General features: G+C 37.0%; 1 long non-coding RNA gene across 4 annotated transcripts in view; it reads right to left on the bottom strand.

Annotated features, from left to right (window-relative positions):
- Positions 1–13,348, bottom strand: part of LOC144580648 (uncharacterized) — a 438,055-nt gene that overhangs the window by 417,896 nt on the left and 6,811 nt on the right. The window contains exon 2 of one of the 4 annotated variants that reach the window (XR_013530587.1): positions 172–5,269. The exons of the other annotated variants lie outside the window; for them this stretch is intronic. This is a non-coding gene — a long non-coding RNA (uncharacterized LOC144580648). Of the gene's footprint in view, positions 1–171; positions 5,270–13,348 lie in introns of those variants that run through there. 4 annotated transcript variants of the gene reach the window in all.

The following is a 13,348-nucleotide window of genomic DNA, read 5'->3' as shown; positions in this document are numbered from 1 at the left end:
TAGGCAAGGACTTCATGAACAAAACACCAAAAGCATTGGCAACAAAAGCCAAAATAGACAAATGGGACCTAATCAAACTCCACAGCTTCTGCACGGCAAAAGAAACAGTCACTAGAGTGGATCGGCAACCAACAGAATGGGAAAAAATTTTTGCAGTTTACCCATCTGACAAAGGGCTGATATCCAGAATTTACAAAGAACTCAAACGGATTTACAGGAAAAAAACAAACAAGCCCATTCAAAAGTGGGCAAAGGATATGAACAGACACTTTACGAAAGAAGACATATATGAGGCCAACAATCATATGGAAAAATGCTCATCGTCACTGGTCATCAGAGAGATGCAAATCAAAACCACATTGAGATACCATCTCACGCCAGTTAGAATGGCGATCATTAAAAAATCTGGAGACAACAGATGCTGGAGAGGATGTGGAGAAAAAGGAACACTTTTACACTGTTGGTGGGAGTGTAAATTAGTTCAACCATTGTGGAAGACAGTTTGGCGATTCCTCAAGGCCTTAGAAATAGAAATTCCATTTGACCCAGCAATCCCATTACTGGCTATATATCCAAAAGACTATAAATCGTTCTACTATAAGGACACATGTACACGAATGTTCATTGCAGCACTGTTTACAATAGCAAAGACCTGGAATCAACCAAACTGCCCATTGATAATAGACTGGATTGGAAAAATGTGGCACATATACACCATGGAATATTATGCAGCAATCAGAAATGATGAGTTTGTGTCGTTTGTAGGGACATGGATGAATCTGGAGAACGTCATCCTCAGCAAACTGAAACAAGAACAGAAAATGAAACACCGCATATTCTCACTCATAGGCGGGTGATGAAAAATGAGAACACATGGACACAGAAAGGGGAGTACTAAACACTGGGGTCTATTGGGGGGAAAAGGGGAAGGCCAGTGGGAGGGGGAGGAGGGGAGGGATAGCCTGGGGAGAAATGCCAGATGTGGGTGAAGGGGAGAAGGAAAGAAAAGCACACTGCCATGTGTGTTCCTACGCAACTGTCTTGCATGCTCTGCTCATGTACCCCAAAACCTAAAATCCAATAAAAAATTAAATAAATAAATAAATAAATATTTAACACCTAAATAAAATTATTGGAGTTCTTTAAATGCTTTCTTCCTTTAAAACGTAGAATCCAATTAATCAATCAATAAATACAGTCATCTCTGTCTTAATTTCAATAATCTGTTCTTGGTTACTTCTATTGAAATACTAACTGGGAGCCTAATTAACATGATTTTACATGGGAAAAATTATAATGCAGAAATGTTAACCATAACCCACAGTCAATTTCCTCAAACATAACTAAAACTCAATAAAACATCTATAAATAAATAACAAATTGTCATGTTACGGTGTAAAATGCTTAAGAAGAACATTACTTCTTAGCAACCAATAAATTAACATACCTAATAATCAGTTATGTGGTATACAGTAAAATACTAAACATCTTCTTTTTGAATCTTCAAGAATTTTTCAAAATATCAACATGTGACTTGGATGGTGTGGCTGAAATTACTTAAAACCTTTCCCATTGTTTCATTGAAATTATTTTATTATTAATTGTTCATTTCATTGATAATGTCACACATCTTTTTATGTGCCTGTCATGTACTTATAAATATCATCTTTTGTTAAATGTCTATTCAAGTATTTTAAATATTTTTAAAATTCAACTGCATGTATGTTTGTTACTGAGAGATGAATTCTTTTAGATACTGAATAGAAGTCCTTTGTCAAGTATACATACTGTGAACATTTTTCTTCAGTTTGTGATTTGCTATTCATATTTAATAGTGTTTCAAGGAATAGACGTTTTGAATTTTATAATCCAACAATTCAATTGTTTCTTTCATGGTTAGTGATTTCTATGTCCTGTTTAAGAAATATTTTCCTACCTCAAGGTCACCAAGTTATCACTGTGTTTCTTTCTTCTGAAGCTTTACAAACTAGAATGGCTACAAATAAAACTTGGCAACGCCTAATGCAAGCAAAGATGTGTGCATTAGTGCACCAATTGCTACAGTGCAAAATAGTAAAATTACTTTGGAAAATTGTTTGGAAGGGTCTAACAATGTTAATCATGTACCTACTCTATGACCAGGCAATTTCACTCTAGGTATTTACTCAAGAGAAGGGAAAACATGTCCACAAAAAAGCTTATACAAAAGTATTTATCACAGCCATATTCATAATAGCTTAAAACTGAAAATAGCATAATGGTCCAACAACAGGTAGGAGATTAACAAATTGTGACATATTCTTACATTGATGAATGAACCACTGATGTATATAACATAGATCAATCACAAAAACACCATACTGAGCAAAAGAAGACAGACAAAGAAGACTATATGCTTTATGATTCCATTTACATGAAGCTCAAAATAGGTAAAACTAACTGATACTGATAGAAATTAAGAGTGGTTGTCTTGGGATGAGGAGAAAAGAGCCCAGGAAGGGGCATAAGGGAATTTACTATTAGATGTTAGAAAGGCTTTATATCACAGTGATGTAGCTTATACTGTTACTGACAATGTTGTGGCTATGTTGCTATTATAATGTTACGGTATATTCATTTTGTTACTGAAGAGTATACTTAAAATTTATGCATCTTATCACATGAAAATTATAACTTAAAAATATATACCATATCGCATTTTGTAGGCACAAATATAAATGTGTCCAAAACATGCATCAGCTAAGAAATTTGTACACTTTATGAAGTTCAGATATTAAAAGTCACAAGGCATTATGACGGAAAAACGTTAAACTGGGAGAAATACTGTGGGGCTATGCCTGTATTTTCTGTATGCCTAGAAGGATCTGTCCTCATTTGTGCCTTTTTAGATATAAATGGAGAGTCAAGATTATACACTGGAGGTTGTTTCACTCTGGATTACATTTTAACTCACAGGAATTCCTAACAGTGGGACTGTCTTCTCCCCCTATATTTGATCTGTTCCATTAGACAAGTCCCAGGAGCTAATTCTATCTCTACCTATAGTTGTAAATACAAAATATAGTATGACAAGATTTTATTTATAAGACAAATATTAATCTATAAAAAAGTTAATTTTTTTAATTAAAAAAAATTAAATGTAACTGACTTCATTTTATCAAGGACTAAAAAAAATGTGTCAGTTAATTAGTAACTAATAAGATCTGCTAAACTTGTGACCTAGTCCTAATAGTATAAAAGAGACTGCATATCTGTGGTTAAAGCATTAACACAATCTTTTGTCCTATATGAACATACTTGACCTTGGGTTAGCTTTGTAGCACTGTTTCCCTGGAGATTTGAAAAGGGTAGGATGGAAATACCGCTACTAGGCAATATTTCTTATGATAACAAAATGACAAATTGCATCTGACAGGAGAGAAACTATATATAAATACCTGGTGAGAAACCAAAGCTTTGGGCTCCCTGAGTGTGATGACTCTCATAGCTGGGCAGCCTCACTGCAGGAACTCTGGAATTGATGCCTCAAACACTGTAAGAAATATAGGCTCTTATTTGAGACATGAGGCTTCCAAGACAAGATGGACCATGTGTACATGTCTCATCTCCTTGCACCTTAACTGTCAACTTAAAAGCCAGAGATTTGCTTCTTCATTGGTGTGAGGACTTCAGCAAGAAGTCTTATTAAAGAGGGATACCTGATACTGTCATTCTGGCAAGCTGCATGTCTTGCCTTATATTTTTCTAATTAACTGATGCCAAGTGTGCCCTGTAGAGGTCCTGTGGGTCAGAATTTTCAGACTCCCTTGTGGGTATTGCAGTAATTCAGTACACAGTAGGATCGCTAATACAGAACAGTGGTGAATAAATATGTCTTTCATGATGGATGGGAAAGGCATTGCTCTCAGAGTCATGTTCACCTCTGCCACCAGGGAGATGAACCTTCAACACCACAATATAAAGCAGATACGGCATCTGCACCTGTACAATAGTAAGAATGTCATGGACATAAGGAGGTAATACATGAAATACTTGTGATCTCCTCAGAAGAAATTGAGAAAGAAAGGTAGCTCAGAGCAGTCTGTGCTATGTGAGGTATATAAAATTTATCAGGCCCAGAGAGACAGGAGTACTTCAGCACACTCCGGTACACCCATTCCCAGGGGCAATTATTTAAAGGCATTTTGTTCTTTCTTTCCTTCTCTGTAGTTTCTAGACTAGCTGATAAATTACTTAACATGTTATCACAAGTTGCACGATGTAACCCTCACTCATTATTTTTATTGTTCTGGAATTTGTGATTTAGCCGGTCACTAGCTTGGTAATAACAATGTATGTGTTACATTGTTATTTTAATGAATCAATGTGAGAACCATTCCTTCTTTTTTCCTTTAAAATCCACTTGTGGCCGGGCGCGGTGGCTCAAGCCTGTAATCCCAGCACTTTGGGAGGCCGAGGCGGGTGGATCACGAGGTCAGCAGATCGAGACCATCCTGGTCAACATGGTGAAACCCCGTCTCTACTAAAAATTACAAAAAATTAGCTGGGCATGGTGGCATGTGCCTGTAATCCCAGCTACTCAGGAGGCTGAGGCAGAGAATTGCCTGAACCCAGGGGGCGGAGGTTGCGGTGAGCCGAGATCGCACCATTGCACTCCAGCCTGGGTAACAAGAGCGAAACTCCGTCTCAAAAAAAATAAATAAATAAAATAAAATAAAATCCACTTGTAACTGCTGCTAATGAATCTGTAACTCCTGGATTACAGTTCCCAAATTTGGTCCAAATAAATTCTCTACTTAATTTTGCCCCAGTTTCTTTCTTCAGGTCAACGTATCTGGTGGAGCTGTCAGGATTCAGAGCAACCTCCTTGCACCCTGAACCACACAGTGATCTCTCTGGTCTCAGCACCAGCACAACCCACTGTGTTTCTCTTTCTACATATCTCTCCCTGGGTACAAAAGGATGAGTGCTACTGAATCTGAACCTCTTTCTTTACAGTTGAGGTCTAGGCTTTATTTGGGCTGTTTTTCAAAACCTCTTTTTTTTTTTAACACTAAGGGCTTTGGTTTCTGTCTCTGAATGGGAGCTTCGGGTAAAAACCTCTGCAGGGAACTACCTTCTCTGCCTCTGATCCATGGTAGGAGGTTCAGGTCACAGTGCAGCACACCATTCTGCAGAGAATTTCTACCTTCTCTGACTCTGCCTCACAGCAAGAGGTTCAGGTGATGGCACTGGCAGTCTAGCGCTGCTGGTTTCACTTTCTTTAGGCCTGAAATTATACAAATTACATTCTTTTAAAATTGTAGCTGCTTCTTACTGCTTGTGATTCACAACTGTCATTTTATTTGTGACCAATTCCTGCTAGTTTAAAGCCAAAAGGTACATGAGGTTGAGCTTTCTCACCCCGAAATTTTAGAGAAACTTGCTACCTCCAAACTCAATTGGGTGCTATAGGTGACTAAAGACTTTATGAAGATTCAGAACATTTGTTCAAGATGTATCATATTATCATAGGTCCTTCCTGCAAGAAGAACACTTCTGATGACTTTCAGCTCAGTCAGAAGGTGCACGCAAGGGCTGATTGCCTGGCATCTTGAATACTCTGCCACCATAAGATGATCAGAGATTACAAGACATAAAAAGCAAGTCACGACACACTGCTGACTCTTTGAGAAGTGACGCTCACGAAACAGTACACTTCAACCTGATACACTGATCTGGCCTTCATCACATTTGAAAAGGAATTTCCAAAATTATGAAAAACTGCTCATCAAAACTGAGCTTCCCCTGAAGGAACAGTTCTTCTTGGAAACACTAGCTGAATTCTCAATTAATACCTACAAATCTCCATCTTCAAATACCAACGTAAATAGACTCACATGACTCAAGATGACCCCCAAATGGCCATGACAACGGCCAAAATGAAGGTGATTTAAAATTTCTAAATTAATATATTTGCATACACAGTTGAAAAATAAATCACATTTTATAACCAAACAAACTGAATGAGAGGCCTATTTTCTGTTTGTGCTGGATGAAATCTGATAATAAGGGATTTGAAGGTTTTTGTTTTTAAAATCTCTCTGGTCACAGGACAGCTTAATTAAAAGCTGATATTCAAGGTATATATATATATATATATATATATATATATATATATATAATTTGTAATATATATTATAAAATTACATATATATTATAAAATTTTTTAAAAGCAAGGCATTTCCGCTCCCTTTTGCAACCATTTCCAAGAATTTTTCTAGTCAACTAAAACTCCTTTTTAATTGTATGCTTGTTCCGTCTGTTTGCCTCCTTTCTTAATGGCATGATTTTTGCTGAGAAAAATATAAAACTTCATTGGTCTTTTCGAAAGCTTAAAATCTCCCTAAATTGGCTTCTCTAAAATTCGTTCTTCCATTTCCTACTACTCTGCTCCTCCTTCCCTTTACCATCTTTGGTGCCACATGAAGAAATTTAGAAGAGACTTCTAACATCCCTGAAACCCCTTGAGAAACACAGAAAAAAGTGCCATGCACACCCCTCACTTGAAGGCTTTCTGTCTTCATTGTGGAGTTCCAAGAGTCATATGAAGGTTCCTCTCAGGTGTACAGATTTGTTCTCTTTTGCAATGAGTTACCTGATTTTTTTTTTTTTTTTGCTTTTGGGGTAACAGGCCTAAAGCTCTTCCACTGGTATTGCTTAACTTACATTCTACTCTCCTTGGAAAACATCAGCTTTTTCCCTTTGAAATAATACCAGGAAGGCCCATGTGCCTGGATGAAGGAGTCTGCAAACCAGCAATCCTTAAAGGTGATATTCTTCATTATTACCAAGGCATTAAAAAGCATTTCACTAAAAATTCTAAATTAATTGAGGATTCTTTTAACAGTAAACTTTTGGGAATTGAAGATATTGAATATCATGGCTTCCAACTTGGAGATTTTTAGACTCTCTCTAACCATGTTGGAAGAAACTATATCAAATATTGCTTACCAACACTTGTGCAGCTAAACTCAAAGACAGTGACTCATGGATTTACATTTCTCATTTTAAAAACGCAGCCCTGCGTGAGTAGACATCTTCCATCACCAGAGATCTCCAACTGAAACTGACCTGCAGCCACTCACCTGGTTCTTCAGAACATGACAAGAAATTGAAACTCAGTTTAAAAAGATCATCCAAAAGGCTAAATGACTGCGAGACAGCCCCTTATATGATATGTTTGATTGGTTACCTTCAGGTGTAGGAATATTTTTCACATTTGGATTTCAAATGGTTTAATTATTAATTGTCCTTATTTATGTCATATTTTTATTCTTAAGTTGATTATGCTTTGCATTTCTAGATATCTATAGTGTTCAACAGAAACTAACCTCATGATAGCTAGATGCATAGAAATGATTCAACATGCCACACTTCCTTTATAAGTGAATGAAATCCTAACCGAGATCCAGTTCCTCTGTCCCTCTGTGTTGCGAGTTAATTTAGCCAAAGACCTCACTAAATTCTTAAGCTATAGTACCTCTCTTCTTCCCTCCAATGTAGAGAGAAATTACCTGGGAATGAGCCTTCCCAGCAATGTGGGAAAAACCTACATTTAATGTTGATTATCAATGCTTTCAGAAGAGGAAGATCTCAATCAAACAGAGGAAATGAGAAGAAAAGTAGCTCAGAGATGTCTGCAAAATGCATCAGACCCATCGAGACATAGTATAAAACTTCAGTCATGCCCCTGCACCCATGCCCAGGGGCAATTGTTTAAAGGCATTTTGTTCTTTCTTTCCTTCCTTATAGTTTCCCAGACTAGCTGACAAATTACCTATACTGTTACCACAATTTGCATAATATGACCATTGCCCATTATTTTAATGTTCCTTGAATTTGTGATACAAAGAACAACATATTGATCACTTATGTTATTTTAATGATCCAGTGTAAGAACTGCCCTTTTTTTCCCTTTAAAAGCTCATTTGTAACTGCTGCTAATCAAATCATATATTCCTGGCAACTTGAATCTATGTTTCCTTGGTTGCGGTCCCCAAATTTGACCCAAATAAATTCTCGACTTATGTTAATTTTGCCCCCATTTCTTTCTTTAGTTGACAAAAGGCACTACTATGAAAAAGTATTCTTTGGTATAGGCAGGGTTGCTAGCTTTATTTCCTCTAAATATTAATAACCTTTTTCTATTTCTAGATATGAGAATCTATTTTTTTGTTTCATCACAGATACCTATATATTATTAGTTCCTCTTTTTAAAAGTATAGGTTTACATATATTACATTTGACAATTTCCCTTCCATATCTGTTACCTATACTTATCCATCATATATCACAAATCAAACAGTGCAAAACTGTCAAATACCCTTAGAGAACTTGGTAATCATAAAGTACACAAGAACAAAAAATGGAAATTCCAAAATCAATCTAGAACAGAGGAAAAAAATAGGAATACTTAGACTTAAAGATACTTAAGACAAACTTTAAATACATTAAAGCAAACTAAGAGTAGTTCCTGAACAGCTTCCACATGCATATAAATTAATCTACCTGTTTTGTCTGTGGGAAAACAATGTACTACCTTTTCTTTCTACATAAACTTTCTCTCTAGATAAACATTTTTTTGCCCTTTAGATGGAATATATCATTTTCATTATTTGGTTATGAAATATACAGAAGGTACTGGGGAAGCAACAATGGAAGAGGCAGAGGCATTATTGGCCCTCAGGAAGCTTACAATCTACTAAGCAAAACCAAAGTTGAATGAGCCATTACAAGTACAATACAAAAGGAGCTTATACTTAGGGAGTTAGCCTCTCATAGAGGGATGAGATTTAAAACTATTTTTATTGCCATCCTATACATTATTAAGGAAACAGGGAAAGCTCAGGAAAGAATTACATCAAAACAGCATTTGAAGAAGGATAAAGCAGAATGGGAAAACCACAGCTTTGACTTGAAATAGACAACCTATTCCAATCCAAGATTTCAGGTGCTTTCAGAAATTAACTGAAATTTTATTTTTACTTAATTCCTTTATATATATATATATATGTGTGTGTGTGTGTGTGTGTGTGTATATATATATATATATCGGTATATATATGGTACATATATATCAGTAGATATATAACTTAATTTCAGATATATATATATACACTTGAAATTAAGCCAAAATGCATGGTATGAGACCCAATAAAATTCATATCCTACTCAACCAACCAAAAGTGTTTAGGACTTAAATGGAACAAAAGATTTCAATGGCACTAACAGCCCAAGGAATGTATGTTAAACCTTTTGTTTTACATCCAGAAAATTAGAAAACTGGGCTAACCACTGTATGGATCAGGTTTTAAAAATAATTTGTATGATTTAATCTTACCAAAGAAAGCTTACTCATTTAAAGACATTTTTATACTAGCTCTTCATCTCATCAGTGGAAACTGTTTATTAAGAGGGAGTAGTATGAAATACAGAAATTGCATAAACCAAAATCTCACACTTAATCCTTTAACGTTAATTGGATTTCAGAGTGAGTAAAGTATTACAAAAAATCACAGCAATGGGACAAAACACTGCACATGTACTTTGTTCTCTGAGAACCTTTGGTTTAGACTTTTTGTACAGTAAGCCATTTCATTAAATATAGTTAGATTCGCAGCCGAAGACCTTAAGTGACACACTCAATGACAACATTCTTATAAATTATAGCAATTATATGCCCCAATCTTAGCCCACTGCCATCTCCACCTCCCAGGTTCAAAGAATTCTCCTGCCTAGTCTTCCAAGTAGCTGGGACTACAGGCATGTGCCACCATGCCCAGTTTTATTTATTTTTAGTAGAGACGGGGTTTCACCATGTTGGCCAGGCTGATTTCAAGCCCCTAACCCCAAGTGATCTGCCTGAATAGGACTCCCAAAGTGCTGGGATTACAGGCATGAGCCATCACGCCCAGCCTTCTCTAGATAAACTTTCAATGAGCCTAATATGAAAAGTAGTCAAGTGAATCTAGTATTACATAACATACTTTTTCATCCTGAGGATACATGTAGTTGTCATTTGAATTCAAATTTGCCAAAAAAAAAAAAAGTGGGGAATACACAACTTCTCTTACTGAGTTTGAGGTATAAAGCCCACATATTCATTTGACCACTAACATTACCATTTGCAGATATTGAACAGCTTTGCAAATAAAATTGTTCAATATATCAATGACTAGATAGCTGGCTTGGATTGATAAAGCTGTAGGGTTATTTTCTTTAAGACACAAACACACGAAGCTATAGTTTTCCAGAGGATAAAACTGAAGTATTTAACAATCTGCAATTCTAATTTGTTTTCCAGGCATACATGCAAAATTGACCAAGAGCGTGTAGGAGCACATTTAAATGGCTACAATTTGATGTATGCATTCTTTTTTTTTTTTTTGAGATGGAGTCTTGCTCTGTCACCCAGGCTGGAGTGAAGTGGCACAGTCTTGGCTCACTGCAACCTCTGCCTCCTGGGTTCAAGAAATTCTCCTGTCTCAGTCTCCCAAGTAGCTGGGACTACAGGCACCTGCCTCCACACCCAGCTAATTTTTGTATTTTTAGTAGAGATGTGGTTTCGCCACATTGGTCAGGCTTGTGTCGAACTCCTAACCTCAGGTGATCTGCCTGCCTTGGCCTCCCAAAGTGCTGGGATCTCAGACATGAGCCACCCTACCCAGCCATATGCATTCTAACCACAGTCAGAGTTCTATTCGTCTAAGTATTTAAGAGAACCTATAAGTGGGCATGGACAAGAAAGAAGCAAACTAGCAAACTATCTTGCATGTTTTCATAACTCTATATAATCTTCACCACCTATGAATCAATAGATAGGAACTAAACAATATGGTTGCAATTGCCTACATTGGTGCCACGTCTTCTGTGGCAACAGAAGAGAACCTCCCTCAAATGGTGAAGTATGGATCTAGAAGACAAACATCTGTCTAGCACACTGTTATCCCAGAGCAAGTGCTACCGTCATTCAAATTCAGTAGAACTACTGCAACTAGTACAGCTACTACTAGTTCACTGACTTTGTAATTGTTCCACTATTGTCAGATCCATGAGGACACCCACAAACTGTATCTTTATCTTTTTGCCTCTAGGTTTTACACAGAGTCTAGAATATAGTAAATTTACTCAATAAATGAATGAACGGACGAATGGTCAAATGAGCTGCATGCAGTGTGGTAGCAAATTAGTATCAGTAGCTACTGAAGATATTGCCACTGTATCAGTTAAGGTGTTTGCAGGTGCATCAACAAATGACAGAACAGTAGACTAAAATGGATTAAAGTAGAAATGTATTATCTCATTTAGAAAGAAAATTATTCCAACATTATAACAGGGATTCAATAATGTCATATGGGTCGATATTCTTTCTGTCTTTCCCGTCATTACATCTCAGAATGTTAGCAATGTCTGCCTTCACGATTATAAGACAGCTGTTGAAGCTCCAACATCATATCATCATGAGAATAAAAAATAGTCACAGAATCCCAGCAACCGGGGAGGCCGAGGTGGGTGAATTGCCTGAGCTCAGGCGTTAGAGACCAGCATAGGCAATGTGGTGAAACCCCATCTCTACACAAAATATAAAAATTAGATGGGTGTGGCTATGCATACCTGTGGTCCCAGCTACTCAAGAGGTTGAGGCAGGAAGATCAATTTAGCCCATGATTTTGGGGCTACAGTGAGCTATGATTGTGCCAATGCACTCCAGCCTGGGTAATGGAGTGAGGCCCTGTCTCTACCTTTAAAAAAACCCACAGCAGAAAGGAAGGAAGAGAAACCAAAAAAAAATGTGTAGAGCTTCTTCATGCCACCCAGTGATGATGTTGATCATCATTGATCAACATACCTATGGATGTTGAGCTGGATGCAGCAGCTGAATATAATTTTGCTTATCCCTCACTGGCCAACATGCCTTATTTATCCATTCTTAGACTGATCACCAACAAGAATAATGGAATTTCCATAATTGACATAGAATAGGTCTCCATGGATAGAACAGAGAAAAAACAGATGCACTCTTCCTACCCTACACTGCCAAATGAACAAAGTAAAAATTCTATCTATTTGCAATAGAAAAGAATAACTGTAACCTGCAGTATCTGCAGAGCTCACAGATAGCATGATATATAGCAGATCCTGAAAAGTCAACACACTCTTAAATTATTCATTCACTCAAGTAACATACATTTGTTGAGCACCTACCATGCAGCAGGCAGGCACGGTTCTCTATACCTGAGAGACATCACGGAATATAATGCAACTTCCAAACCTCATGGAATTTACATGCCAGAGGAGGAAGACAGATAATAAACGATCAGTATAATAAATGAGAAATATGTTTTATATATCATTTCATACACATATATATACATACATATATATGTGAAAGTGATAGTAGTGCTTTTAAAAAATCAGGGTAAGGTGAATCCAGGTGGAATTTTTAAATAGGGTTATCAAAGAAGACCTCCTTAAAAAGTGACAACGATTTTAAGGAGAAGGGGCCAAAGATTAAGCCACCCCCTCACCCAAAAAGCTCACTGATTCTGGATTCCGAATGGCAAAAGGTCATATTGCTGCCTTCCCAGTAAAGTCTGATTATCCTCAAGATAGCTGCTATTAATGTGAAAGAACATGTCAGAGAAACAGCAAGAAAGCAAAAGCTGAAGTACTACCTAGAATACATCCAGAAAAATTTTTGGTTGCGCTTACAGGCACCTTAGAAGCAAATAAACTTAGAATTTACTATGATTGAGGAAACTGTGTTGCTAAAGAATCTATGAGCCTAAGAACCAAATAGCCTTGTGACTCTACGGGCCTACAAACTAAGTTGTAAAATATATAAAGCCTTCAAGAGTAACGAATTCTCCAAAGTCCTCTTTGATCTGATCAAGAATAGTAGGCAAAGAAGTTACTTCCAGTGAGCAGAGCAGGGGGCCAGAGAGCAGTGGACAAGAATTTACTCCCATAAAGAAGAAACAAGGCCCAATAAGGAAGTTCCCTCACTATTAAGGCAGAGGTCTTTGACTCCCAGGTCCAGCTGGTTTCCATCAGTACTATGGACCAGTGATTGCTATGTTTCTCCTTCTTCCCCTTTCTGAATAGGAGTTTTAATTATGGTTATCCTGTCCCTGATCTGTCATTTATTCTGGTGGGAGGAAGGGGTGACAGAAAGAGAGGAAAGTATTTTACCTTCAATTTTTAGGTCACCAGATAACTAGCAGCTATCTACAGTCGTAAGTGAGAAGACTGATCATCACTGATCAGCATACCTAAGGATGTTGAGCTGGATGCAGCAGCTGAATAT

This window comes from Callithrix jacchus, chromosome 21 (assembly GCF_049354715.1).
Source record: "Callithrix jacchus isolate 240 chromosome 21, calJac240_pri, whole genome shotgun sequence".
Lineage (NCBI taxonomy): Eukaryota > Metazoa > Chordata > Mammalia > Primates > Cebidae > Callithrix > Callithrix jacchus.
This window is presented reverse-complemented; position numbering and strand designations above follow the sequence as displayed.